The 14,499-nt window shown below is 47.2% G+C and overlaps 1 protein-coding gene across 1 annotated transcript in view; it reads left to right on the forward strand.

Moving 5' to 3' along the window:
- The first annotated feature begins 6,911 nt into the window (after positions 1-6,911).
- Positions 6,912-14,499, forward strand: part of LOC147737202 (uncharacterized) — a 92,123-nt gene continuing 84,535 nt past the window's right edge. Inside the window, exon 1 of the mRNA XM_086919149.1 lies at positions 6,912-7,060. The gene's annotated coding sequence lies outside the window, so the exon portion shown is untranslated. The remainder of the gene's footprint in view (positions 7,061-14,499) is intronic.

The raw sequence follows: 14,499 nt of genomic DNA on the forward strand, positions 1-14,499 counted from the left end.
ATCAGGTTTTTTCAGATTATCCCTATTTCTAAGGTTATATCTTTTCTCAGAGGGCTCCCTCTGGGGAGACTGGCGTTCTCGAGTCGGAGTTCTTTCCCTCCGTCGAGGAGACCTTCCTCTGGACTGGAAAACTTTTTCCTTGGGAGTGGATTGTTTATTTCCATCCCAGCTCTTTTTAGGAGTGTTTGAATTATTTTTAATAAATAATTTTTCAGGATTTTCGAGCAGTTGGGGCTTAACTGTTTTTCCACCCAAGCTGTCTCTACCTAATTCTTCATAGCATTTTTCTATGATTTTTGCAAGCTCAACAGGATCTTCTATAACTGTTTCCTTCAACTTCTGGCGGATCGCCACAGATGCTGCTTCTCCTCTAATGTTGGCTAATAATATAGCCGTGACCTGCTTGAAGTCTTTCAGTAATTTCATACCTAGATTTAAAGCGGGCTCTGGACCGTATTCATTTTGAATCTGTTTTAGCACTTCTGGTATTACCGCCATAGACGGAACACCGTGTGTTTTTGTGTAAATGGAAGCAAAGACTGTACCCCAAGTGTCGCAGTCCTCCACGTGTGGTGCGATTCCCATAGGAAGGCAGATGGTCAAGATTCTGTGTTTCTCAATAGGGGTAGTATCAGGAAATACTGCCTCTATTTGAGTGATTTTCTGTGCTAACCAGAAAGGAATTTGTTCCCGTTTTACGGGTGTTTTACCAAGACATGACTGTATGTTCTGTGGTGTAATTTTATTTGTGTTCCCCTGATGAGGGGTCAGCTGTGGTACATTAACAGCTGGCTGGACTGTTGCAGTCCGCATTACATATTGGACTAATTGCCTATGTATTTTTATTAATGTGTTTAGCTGTACTAACAGCGCTTCTCTAGACATTTTTACAATGTCAGGATGTGGTGTGTAGCTGGCTAGAACCGGCCACGTTGCTCCTGGTCTACCTAGTGGACCGAGCCTGGTTATGTGATCATTGTGTTTTAGGGCGCCATTAAACCAGAGCAGGTGCTCTTGAAATTTAAGTGGAATTTCAATCTCCTCGAAAGGAGCGTACTCTTCCGGAGGTTTCTCTATTTTGTAATAGTGAAACTCTTCTGTTCTAGCGTTTACCGCTGGAAAGTTTATCCATGAATAGAATACCTCTGTCTGCCGATACTCGTGAGCCTCTATCACGAAAATTACTGTACCACCTTGTGGTGTCAGTCCGTTCTCTATAAGTTTTAAAGTTATAGATCTTCTTAAGTGGACCGGGATGATTATAGCATCCGGGTCTGTGTATTCGAGACCTTGCTGAGTCGCATCTGCTGCGGCCCCATTGGTTCCGTTATTTTCTGGCATTGTAAAAATGCAAGGTTTGCAGAGTAGGTCTCCAAGGAGACAAAGATTAGGTGCACAATATTTTGGAACACTGTATCCTTCAACGTTGAATAAACCAGAGCTTTACATAGGAATCTCTTCCTACTAAGGTCGGGCGGATTTTAACCTTTCACCCACTCCAGACGTCTATTGGAGTATTTACGGGAGAAAGGGGTGTGAAATATGCACGACTGAGTTACTCTAACGTCTTGTGTTAGTTTATCGCCTTACCAAACGTTAGGGCGCCATGTAGTGTAGTTCCTAGTTTCCCACTAGGCCCTGCGCATTGGAATAACATAAACAGTAGTATCGACGTGGAACTGCGGATATTTCAGGCCTCCACTGACTATGCTAAACTTAATTGGGTTGTGTTACCAACTAGCTCAGAGGTCACTGGAAACTTTCTTCTCTGCATAGGAAGTGATCAGCTTCCTTGGCACAGACAAGAAGGGATTCAGCTTTCCAACAACCGTGCAACATGACAACTTTGCTCCTCAGATCAAGAGTCAATCTCTAGGGTCGTGTGAAACAATAGACATGTATTTCACTCAGTCAGTCTAGTGCAGTTTACTTTCACGAGATGTAGAGAATAGAGAGACGGGCGTTTGTCAATAAAGGGTTAACATTTATTGAACAGTCTTTCTTCTCGTACAAGAGAAATGTATTGCCACAATTGCAATAATTGTTATTATAAAAAGTACGTACAGTAAGATAAGTATTGCGAAATAGAACTGTAAAAGCATTGATATGGTTTCTTAGCCATACAATGGTTTAAAAGTAATAAAACATATATACATTCATATATACATTAGGCTAACATACTCAACTGGTGCTTCTAACTACGCCTACCCCAGTGTGCCTGACCTAAGCCTAACACGTGGAAGGGGAGTAAGTAGCTTTAAGTTAAGTTGGTTTTGCCAAGGTTTGTTTCAAGAATTCTCGTCTAAGGGTTTAGTCAACACCATACCTCTGAATAGAATGATGGAGGATTGGTATCTCCTTCAGGGGTCTCTCTCGATATCCCAGTCACCCGCGAGGGTAAACCGGAAACGCCGAAGCTGGATTTCTCTGCAGGAGAAAGGCAGCAGCTTCTCTTCAGCGCGTCGAGGAAGGAGGGGGGACAGCGTCCGCGGGCAGCTGGAATCTGCTGGATGTCTTCGCAGAGGGACGGCTGTTCAGCTCCTTAAGCATACTGCACCATAGTTCGCGCTTTAGCGGCGATAATGGTATCAGCAGCTTCACCACCACAGGATAGCAGGCTGCAGCGACAGAGTGCTAGATTTACCAACACGGGGTCTTGCAGGCAGCCAGCATCAGCAACAGTAGCTTGCAGCTCACATTGCTTAAGGCAACGTTGGTAATATTTATACCTGACAGGTGCCGGGTTTGACGCAAGTTTGCTGGACATAAGACGTCAATTAAAGATGTCACTAGGAAGTGATAGTTATCAGTTGCTCATTAGAGTTCCATTACTATCAAAACACAGCAAGCGGGGATTTCCAGGTTTGCTAAGCTTTTATCTTGTTGAAGAACTCGGAGTGTTAATCTAGGAATATCAGATAGTGACTGCTGCTCTGTCATTGCACTAATTGGTCGCAAAGGAAGTGGCAGAGAGAACTATGCTGGAATGTGGCTCTGTTCGTGTGAGGCCAGAGATGACTTTTCAGAAATTGCACTTGAACGGTTATGCCAATATAGGGAATAAATGGATTTATAGCCGAATAGGGGCATAAGGTCACAGTATCGATCAGGAACCTAGATAAACACGCAACAGTTCTGCCTGGTGCGGGATGTCTGCTCAATCTCATGTTTACTCATTCTCATGTTCGCAAGCATTTGACACTTTGTATTGGGGTTTTTAAAGTCCGGCTCCTTCAATCTGGAAACTCTAGAGTATATTTGAAACAACGCTCTACCTTTGCTACCCGTTCACTGCCTGGATGCATGAATTGTACCGCAGCTTGTTTTTGCCACCCCCAATGTCTAGTGAGTCATCAAGTGATCAGCAATGTAAAGGAAAACACTAAGGGCCTCATTTATGAAAAGTGACGCATCGCTGCGTGAAAACATCGATGCATCACTTTTCATTGCGCCCTCCTTGCGACACCAATGATGCGTCATATTTACAGAATGACGCATCTTGTCGCAAGGAGTTACAGATACGTCAGTATTTCTGAAGTATCTGTAGGCGCAAAAGTGACACATTGGTGGAGTGTGTCATAAAAGTGACGCAACTCCAGTAATGAGTCCTTCCACATGGGCAAGCCCCATGTGAAAGGGCCTGCGTCAGTCTTACACCTGCTGTGAGGCAGGCGTAAGATTTTGACACATTTGAGTCCTAGAATTGGCGCAGTGAAATCTTATAGATTTCACTGCGTCACTTCCATGACCCTTTCTTGCGTCAGAACGCCCCCCCCTGCATACATTATACCCGGCGCAGGTATAATGTGACGCAGGGGTTTACAAAGTGACACATCTACCTAGACGCATCACTTTGTAAATATGGCGCGAAAAAGGCGCATTTTTTACGCCGCTGGTGCGTCACAAAAAGTGACGCACCGGCGGCATAAAAGTGGCGCACTGCCTCATAAATGAGGCTCTAGATCAGCAACTGCTTTTCCCTCAGCTAAGGTTACTGGCAGTCAGACAGATCCTGTTTCTCATCTATTACTGCAGCAATCAGGATTCTTTCACCAATTTCCTCATTGATTATTTACGTGGAAATATGAAACATTTGAACAGTTAATTAAATCATTTCTGTAACTAAATTTTTACATAAACGACTCATATTTCCAATCTTTTCTAGTTTTGTTTTGCGTTTAATCATTATTTTCCTTTTCAACACTTAATATGCAGGACACAGTAGCCCCACCATTTTTTCTAACTTCACCAGGAGAACCTCCTATGAAATGGGAAAGTGAGGTAAATATATTTGGCGACAATGCCAAGGTTTGTGGTTCAAGTCAAGTCAATTTTTATTGTATAAAATTATTAAAAATCATTACAATATGCATCTAGATCAACTTGGGACATAAAACACATTTTAAAATATTGGCAATTAAAACTATTTGTAAGTGGCAAGTAAGAGTCAGTAATTTCAGCTTGGTGGTATAATTCCAAGGTCAGCTTGCTGTAGGAGAGATTGAGCTTTCATCATATATTTGACCCCTCTGCAGGCCAGCATAGGACATGATCCATCTAGCCATTGGATTACGGCTTGCCTACAAGTCCGAATATTCAATTTGTTAAAAATGTTCTTTAAAAGCCGTCTCCTCAAGTCCTTAAGTGCCGGGCACACACATAGTAAGTGCGGTAATGTTTCATTTCGATATCCGCATAGGCGACAATGGGGGTCGGTGTGGCAGTTTTTCCAGGCTGGTAGCAGGTCCTTTGAGAACTGTAGACCTAATCGATGTTTTATATATCTTTGTTTTAACGAATTGTTAAAGTGACTTTCTAGGTAGGACTGTGGTTTTATCCCGGTATATGAATTTATCACGGTCCACCCGTGTCGTCTTTTTGCGGTAATTATCTTGTCTTCCAGATAGGATTCCCATTTAACCGCATTATTTACAATTGTGGTTCATACTTCACACCGGAGAGGAAAACCTCCCTTCTGACGCATTGTCTGGGGCTTGAGGGTCAGGAAGTATTTGAGAATTTGCCTATTTGGAGAAGGAAAAAAAAGACTTAAAATATTTTGAAATGTGTAATTGTTTTAAATCTTTACTTGATGCACACAAACTTGTATCGTATTCCAATACCACCATACTGCAGAGTGCTCTGTTGATCCACATTTAGGCTTGCGCTATATACATACATATACCTACAAAGATATCAATTGAAGATTGATAGAAATGATAGAAATTGAGGTTGCCCAAAAGAATGTATATGCAGAGCTAATTGTTTCTGTACTGCTCACACAGATATACCTCATTCCAGAGTCAGGGTATGATAGAGTCCATTACTCTCCTGCTTGACCCTGGCTCCCCCAATCTCTTACGCCCTTGATGAGCGGGAGACTTTAAAAAAATTCTTTGTTGCTCACCAATTAGGGACATTGCACATTTTCTGAGTAGGGTTTCTTAGCCTTGGGTTCTGAATAGGTACTTTGCCACACCTCTGATACTTTTAAATTTGCAGGAACTTTCACAGATAAGACACACGTGCCACCTACCCCAGGCCAAGGGTGCCTTGCCTTTTGCGCGTCTAATAATCGTTCCATTGGCGAATAGGGCTGCTTTCCATACGTTAGCCTCCCCCACGAAATTTTAATTTCTTCCCTGCAGTCAGTGGTCCCGTTCATATTAGAAGGGACATCTGGGAAAAGGGGTGGATTAAAGCGAAACTCTATTGTCCTAAAAACATTATTAATAGCTGCCAAGTGCCCCCACGTGACATGTGACACGTTCCACTACTTCTATTGTAAACGTCCTTATTATCCCTCTCATGAAGTCAATGGAGCTTTCAGTGCATTAGACGAAGGAAGTTACAACATGCTGATTAGAAGTAAAGACGTGCCTTGTATTACAACAAAAACCATGGTGGAACAGAAAAGCACCTTGTCACTCTAGGTTGAGGCTCATATGCTAGTATCCAACAATACTTATGAGAATCTGAATAGAAAATCTGAAATAAATATCAGAGATGTAACAATCTGGATAGAACTAAGTGCTGGATAAGAAAAAACCTGCTGAACAAGACTCGGCTCACCTGCTGTGTTTACAAAGAGCTTCGCAAGTGTCAAACTGCTAGGCGAGTCACTGTCAGTCATCGAAAAGCGGAAACAGTACTGATGTACCCTGTCAAAAAAATAATAAGTGCGGTCTGAAATGACACATGATCCAATGTTAACCCTGACCCGTCACCAGAGTGAGTGCGATGATGAATCTCACCTTTCAGGTAGGACGATCGAGAACAGCAAAACAAAGATAGTAAAAAAAAGAAATGCCCCCTCTCTATATGAAACAATGCAATAACAATGTGTGACAATTCCGTACTAAAAAAAGGAATGGCGGGTGATGCACTAATAAGTCTGTGCGAGCGGGTTCAAACCTATGATAAAACGGATGGAAAGGTGCTCAAATCTCCCTTTCTGAAGCTAGATACGCTAACTGGCTTCTGAGATACTCGAAACCTTAATAATCAGAACCCCCCCCCCCCCCCCCCCCCGCAGGAACACATGTGACGTCAAATGAGCTGAACAAATAAAAAGGACTTAAGCGTTCATAAAGAGCAGAGTGTGGCTACCATGTTCAAGTATTAGTGTCACTCGTTCCTGCTCCCCCTCGTGTGTGCGCATGCGTGAGTGACTACCGTAGGGTGTGCAGCCAGACGGGGGAGCGCCAATACACAGGCAGAACCTGCATAAATCGGCACCCCTCTGACGTGGGGGGTGTACAAAACGACGGGGGTGCGAATTTAATTAGAGCACCGTGGCAGGAGGCAATGTCTGTCCTCAGCGCATGCGCAGTTAATCCAAGGTTTCTTTAATCTGCACTGTGGAAAGCAGTGTCTATCCCCAGCGCATGCGCAGTTGTCCATCACCGGCCCCCTTTTAACCCCGCGCTCATGGTTCAGTCCTGGAGCACAGCACCCAAACTACCTCACGAAACCCCAGGAGAGGCCCGACCCACATTGAACCCCGGGTGAGGTCAAGACCCACAGCAGGGAGCACAGCAGGCCCCACATTGAACCCCAGGTGAGGCCATGAGATACAAAGACTGTCTGCTGCTGGAGGGTCTCGAGCCTGCTGTCCGGGATTCATCTGTTGTTGTTGTCTGCATCGATCGATGATTATTTTGTATCCACAATGCTCATTGGCCCTCACTGCTGGAGTTGGGTCACTCTTTTGAAGGCCTCAGCAAACATTGACATTTTTTCGCCTGAAAAGCCTGTGATGAGAAGCATAGCTGCCAAGGTTTCAGATTGCTACGTGTGACATTTTCATAACTTCAGGATAATTATGAGTGACATTTCAACAACTATGAGTGACACTTTCTTGTGAGCAAAAAAATCAAGCCATGAGGACGAGGGAAATGTATAAATATCAAAAATTAGACCTATTTGAGCAATGAGAAAGAAACGCCTGTGTGGGTAACTCATAATTATAATGAAAATATCAAAATGTCACACATAAGCTTGGCTGCTATGAAAGAGGGCAGGCATCACTTCACATGACATAGCATTGAAGACCGTGACCATTCTCCTGTTCATGACACCGAGTCTTCTTTACTTACATATTTCATAAAAGTGATAGGAAGTATGTGTTTTCTTGTATTGCTATTTAATTGCTTCTCTTGTACAATGCTGATCATATAATAAACTTGTGAATTTTGGATGGCACATAAGGCGAATAAGGATAAAAAGGCGGAAAAAATGCCAAAAGAAAAGATAAGGAGCATGGTAAAACAAGGAGTATAAAACAAAACACTTTTATCGGGTGGTGTTTGTTGTACATGACAGGTCACTTGGAGTGGGGTGAGCAACAGAGTTAGTAAGGCTGCCACTGCATTGGCAACCTTATTCAAAGGCGAATTCTGTAAGCAGGATTAATGTAAGGCTTGGGAAGTAACTACTAATACCAGCCTCAGACATCACCACTAGAAAACAATAAAATGCGGACATCTAGAAAGCAGGACTCACATGGCTCCGCTAAGAATTACCAGCAAACAAGAGCAAGGACTTGTGTTTAGACGGCAGAATCACAGGACTATACAACAGGATGTGAGAGGCCTTAACACAGAGCTCAGCTGCGTCGGGCCTCTACCATAAATTAATTAGTCAGCTGACTTTAGGACTCTGGCCGACGCAGTCAGTAGTGGCATGGAAGCCTGATTTCTGGGCAAGCCTCATGAGAGGCTGCGACACACACACAGCGATCACAGCACGGCAGGCAGTATTACTTTAAAATGTCACACCAGTAAAGTGAGCAGCCACAGTGTAATGGTCCGGCTCACCGAAGCTACACAGTTAACTTATTTGCGACCGCCAGTAGGAGATAGATATACACACAATCATACATACACACCTGTGGGTAAACTCTTAAAGCTGAATTCGTAATCATATATATTAGAGCAAGTGTGCGTCACAGATGAAAAACGTCTTAAACACTACTTTACAGTTATTTGGGTGCAGTGTGTTTATTTTCTAAGCAGCCACATTGAACAGCTGTGGTGGTTGACCAAAGCCAGAGCTTGGGTCAACAACTACCACTGTGAATGTGGCAGCAAATGAGCCACAACTGCTCCCTCTCCCATCTAGAGCCCTCTCCCTCTCCCATCTAGAGCCCTCTGCTCCCTCTCCCATCTAGAGCCCTCTGCCCCCTCTCCCATCTAGACCCCTCTGCTCCCTCTCCCATTGAGAGCCCTCTGCTCCCTCTCCCATCTAGACCCCTCTGCTCCCTCTCCCATCGAGAGCCCTCTGCTCCCTCTCCCATCTAGAGCCCTCTGCTCCCTCTCCCATCTAGATCCCTCTGCTCCCTCTCCCATCTAGAGCCCTCTGCTCCCTCTCCCATCTAGAGCCCTCTGCTCCCTCTACCATCTAGATCCCTCTGCTCACTCTCCCATCTAGAGCCCTCTGCTCCCTCTCCCATCTAGATCCCTCTGCTCCCTCTCCCATCTAGATCCCTCTGCTCCCTCTCCCATCTAGAGCCCTCTGCTCCCTCTACCATCTAGAGCCCTCTGCTCCCTCTCCCATCTAGAGCCCTCTGCTCACTCTACCATCTAGAGCCCTCTGCTCCCTCTACCATCTAGAGCCCTCTGCTCCCTCTCCCATCTAGAGCCCTCTGCTCCCTCTCCCATCTAGAGCCCTCTGCTCCCTCTCCCATCTAGATCCCTCTGCTCCCTCTCCCATCTAGAGCCCTCTGCCCCCTCTCCCATCTAGAGCCCTCTGCCCCCTCTCCCATCTAGAGCCCTCTGCCCCCTCTCCCATCTAAAGCCCTCTGCTCCCTCTCCCATCTAGAGCCCTCTGCTCCCTCTCCCATCTAGAGCCCTCTGCCCCCTCTCCCATCTAGAGCCCTCTGCCCCCTCTCCCATCTAGAGCCCTCTGCTCCCTCTCCCATCTAGAGCCCTCTGCTCCCTCTCCCATCTAGAGCCCTCTGCTCCCTCTCCCATGTAGAGCCCTCTGCTTCCTCTCCCATCTAGAGCCCTCTGCTCCCTCTCCCATCTAGAGCCCTCTGCCCCCTCTCCCATCTAGAGCCCTCTGCCCCCTCTCCCATCTAGAGCCCTCTGCTCCCTCTCCCATCTAGAGCCCTCTGCTCCCTCTCCCATCTAGAGCCCTCTGCTCCCTCTCCCATCTAGAGCCCTCTGCTCCCTCTCCCATCTAGAGCCCTCTGCTCCCTCTCCCATCTAGAGCCCTCTGCTCCCTCTCCCATCTAGAGTCCCATCTAGAGCCCTCTGCCCCCTCTCCCATCTAGAGCCCTCTGCCCCCTCTCCCATCTAGAGCCCTCTGCCCCCTCTCCCATCTAGAGCCCTCTGCTCCCTCTCCCATCTAGAGCCCTCTGCTCCCTCTCCCATCTAGAGCCCTCTGCTCCCTCTCCCATCTAGAGCCCTCTGCCCCCTCTCCCATCTAGAGCCCTCTGCCCCCTCTCCCATCTAGAGCCCTCTGCTCCCTCTCCCATCTAGAGCCCTCTGCCCCCTCTCCCATCTAGAGCCGGGTGATGATCATTAGTTCCGAGAAGTGGAAGAATGCAACAAAAAAAACGGGGATCTTTGAGGCTTACTGATAGACGTGTAAGTGCGATTAAATATGGTCAAAGCCTATTAGGTAAACGCAGCGAATCTGCTTTTATTAACTGCTCTCTGTGAGACACTACCAACAACGTGCAACCGATCACAACGCCGTAACATACAAATATAAAAAGTAACAATACTTTCTACACCTGCAAAAAACACACACAATAACTGCCATGCTTGGTCCTAATTCAGTTTGCAAAAAACGTACGAGACCATGCACTGCGTTCACTTACAAGCTGTCAGAACAAGTCAACCTTATTTTGAACGTAATACAGCCACAGGCCCAAAAAAAAAACGGTACATTCCTCCTCAGGCTCTACGGTCACCTACCATTGCAAACAAATATGCTCAGACGCTGCAGGATTCACTCGCCTCAGATTCAAGTCCATTCCTCCTCAGGCTCTACGGTCACCTACCATTGCAAACAAATATGCGCAGACCCTGCAGGATTCACTCGACTCAGATTCGAGTCCATTCCTCCTCAGGCTCTACGGTCACCTACCATTGCAAACAAATATGTGCAGACCCTGCAGGATTCACTCGCCTAAGATTCAAGTCCATTCCTCCTCAGGCTCTACGTCACCTACCATTGCAAACAAATATGCGCAGACCCTACAGGATTCACTCGACTCAGATTCGAGTCCATTCCTCCTCAGGCTCTACGGTCACCTACCATTGCAAACAAATATGCGCAGACCCTGCAGGATTCACTCGACTCAGATTCAAGTCCATTCTTCCTCAGGCTCTACGGTCACCTACCATTGCAAACAAATATGCGCAGACCCTGCAGGATTCACTCGACTCAGATTCGAGTCCATTCCTCCTCAGGCTCTACGGTCACCTACCATTGCAAACAAATATGCGCAGACGCTGCAGGATTCACTCGACTCAGATTTGAGTCCATTCTTCCTCAGGCTCTACGGTCACCTACCATTGCAAACAAATATGCGCAGACGCTGCAGGATTCACTCGCCTCAGTTCGAGTCCATTCCTCCTCAGGCTCTACGGTCCCCTACCATTGCAAACAAATATGCGCAGACCCTGCAGGATTCACTCGCCTCAGATTCGAGTCCATTCCTCCTCAGGCTCTAGGTCACCTACCTTAGCAAACAAATATGCGCAGACCCTGCAGGATTCACTCGACTCAGATTCGAGTCTATTCCTCCTCAGGCTCTAGGTCACCTACCATTGCAAACAAATATGCGCAGACCCTGCAGGATTCACTCGCCTCAGATTCGAGTCCATTCCTCCTCAGGCTCTACGGTCCCCTACCATTGCAAACAAATATGCGCAGACCCTGCAGGATTCACTCGCCTCAGATTCAAGTCCATTCCTCCTCAGGCTGTACGGTCACCTACCGTTGCAAACAAATATGCGCAGACCCTGCAGGATTCACTCGCCTCAGATTCGAGTCCATTCCTCCTCAGGCTCTACGGTCCCCTACCATTGCAAACAAATATGCGCAGACGCTGCAGGATTCACTCGCCTCAGATTCAAGTCCATTCCTCCTCAGGCTCTACGGTCACCTACCATTGCAAACAAATATGCGCAGACGCCGCAGGATTCACTCGCCTCAGATTCGAGTCCATTCCTCCTCAGGCTCTACGGTCACCTACCATTGCAAACAAATATGCTCAGACGCTGCAGGATTCACTTGCCTCAGATTCGAGTCCATTCCTCCTCAGGCTCTACGGTCACCTACCATTGAAAACAAATATGCGCAGACCCTGCAGGATTCACTCGCCTCAGATTCAAGTCCATTCCTCCTCAGGCTGTACGGTCACCTACCATTGCAAACAAATATGCTCAGACGCTGCAGGATTCACTCGCCTCAGATTCAAGTCCATTCCTCCTCAGGCTCTACGGTCACCTACCATTGTAAACAAATATGTGCAGACACTGCAGGATTCACTCGCCTCAGATTCGAGTCCATTCCTCCTCAGGCTCTACAGTCCCCTACCATTGCAAACAAATATGCGCAGACACTGCAGGATTCACTCGCCTCAGATTCAAGTCCATTCCTCCTCAGGCTCTACGGTCACCTACCATTGCAAACAAATATGCGCAGACGCTGCAGGATTCACTCGCCTCAGATTCGAGTCCATTCCTCCTCAGGCTCTACGGTCACCTACCATTGAAAACAAATATGCGCAGACCCTGCAGGATTCACTCGCCTCAGATTCAAGTCCATTCCTCCTCAGGCTGTACGGTCACCTACCATTGCAAACAAATATGCGCAGACCCTGCAGGATTCACTCGCCTCAGATTCGAGTCCATTCCTCCTCAGGCTCTACGGTCACCTACCATTGCAAACAAATATGCTCAGACGCTGCAGGATTCACTCGCCTCAGATTCGAGTCCATTCCTCCTCAGGCTCTACGGTCACCTACCATTGCAAACAAATATGCGCAGACCCTGCAGGATTCACTCGCCTCAGATTCAAGTCCATTCCTCCTCAGGCTGTACGGTCACCTACCGTTGCAAACAAATATGCGCAGACCCTGCAGGATTCACTCGCCTCAGATTCGAGTCCATTCCTCCTCAGGCTCTACGGTCACCTACCATTGCAAACAAATATGCTCAGACGCTGCAGGATTCACTCGCCTCAGATTCGAGTCCATTCCTCCTCAGGCTCTACGGTCACCTACCATTGCAAACAAATATGCGCAGACCCTGCAGGATTCACTCGCCTCAGATTCAAGTCCATTCCTCCTCAGGCTGTACGGTCACCTACCGTTGCAAACAAATATGCGCAGACCCTGCAGGATTCACTCGCCTCAGATTCAAGTCCATTCCTCCTCAGGCTCTACGGTCACCTACCATTGCAAACAAATATGCTCAGACGCTGCAGGATTCACTCGCCTCAGATTCGAGTCCATTCCTCCTCAGGCTCTACGGTCACCTACCATTGCAAACAAATATGCGCAGACCCTGCAGGATTCACTCGCCTCAGATTCGAGTCCATTCCTCCTCAGGCTCTACGGTCACCTACCATTGCAAACAAATATGCTCAGACGCTGCAGGATTCACTCGACTCAGATTCGAGTCCATTCTTCCTCAGGCTCTACGGTCACCTACCATTGCAAACAAATATGCGCAGACCCTGCAGGATTCACTCGACTCAGATTCGAGTCCATTCCTCCTCAGGCTCTACGGTCACCTACCATTGCAAACAAATATGCGCAGACGCTGCAGGATTCACTTGACTCAGATTTGAGTCCATTCTTCCTCAGGCTCTACGGTCCCCTACCATTGCAAACAAATATGCGCAGACCCTGCAGGATTCACTCGCCTCAGATTCGAGTCCATTCCTCCTCAGGCTCTAGGTCACCTACCTTAGCAAACAAATATGCGCAGACCCTGCAGGATTCACTCGCCTCAGATTCGAGTCCATTCCTCCTCAGGCTCTACGGTCACCTACCATTGCAAACAAATATGCGCAGACCCTGCAGGATTCACTCGCCTCAGATTCGAGTCCATTCCTCCTCAGGCTCTACGGTCACCTACCATTGCAAACAAATATGCGCAGACCCTGCAGGATTCACTCGCCTCAGATTCGAGTCCATTCCTCCTCAGGCTCTACGGTCACCTACCATTGCAAACAAATATGCTCAGACGCTGCAGGATTCACTCGACTCAGATTCGAGTCCATTCTTCCTCAGGCTCTACGGTCACCTACCATTGCAAACAAATATGCGCAGACCCTGCAGGATTCACTCGACTCAGATTCGAGCCCATTCCTCCTCAGGCTCTACGGTCACCTACCATTGCAAACAAATATGCGCAGACGCTGCAGGATTCACTCGACTCAGATTTGAGTCCATTCTTCCTCAGGCTCTACGGTCACCTACCATTGCAAACAAATATGCGCAGACGCTGCAGGATTCACTCGCCTCAGATTCGAGTCCATTCCTCCTCAGGCTCTACGGTCCCCTACCATTGCAAACAAATATGCGCAGACCCTGCAGGATTCACTCGCCTCAGATTCGAGTCCATTCCTCCTCAGGCTCTAGGTCACCTACCTTAGCAAACAAATATGCGCAGACCCTGCAGGATTCACTCGACTCAGATTCGAGTCTATTCCTCCTCAGGCTCTAGGTCACCTACCATTGCAAACAAATATGTGCAGACCCTGCAGGATTCACTCGCCTCAGATTCGAGTCCATTCCTCCTCAGGCTCTACGGTCCCCTACCATTGCAAACAAATATGCGCAGACCCTGCAGGATTCACTCGCCTCAGATTCGAGTCCATTCCTCCTCAGGCTCTACGGTCCCCTACCATTGCAAACAAATATGCGCAGACGCTGCAGGATTCACTCGCCTCAGATTCAAGTCCATTCCTCCTCAGGCTCTACGGTCACCTACCATTGCAAACAAATATGCGCAGACCCTGCAGGATTCACTC

The sequence above is a fragment of the Lissotriton vulgaris genome, chromosome 1_1 (assembly GCF_964263255.1).
Source record: "Lissotriton vulgaris chromosome 1_1, aLisVul1.2, whole genome shotgun sequence".
Taxonomy (NCBI): Eukaryota; Metazoa; Chordata; class Amphibia; order Caudata; family Salamandridae; genus Lissotriton; species Lissotriton vulgaris.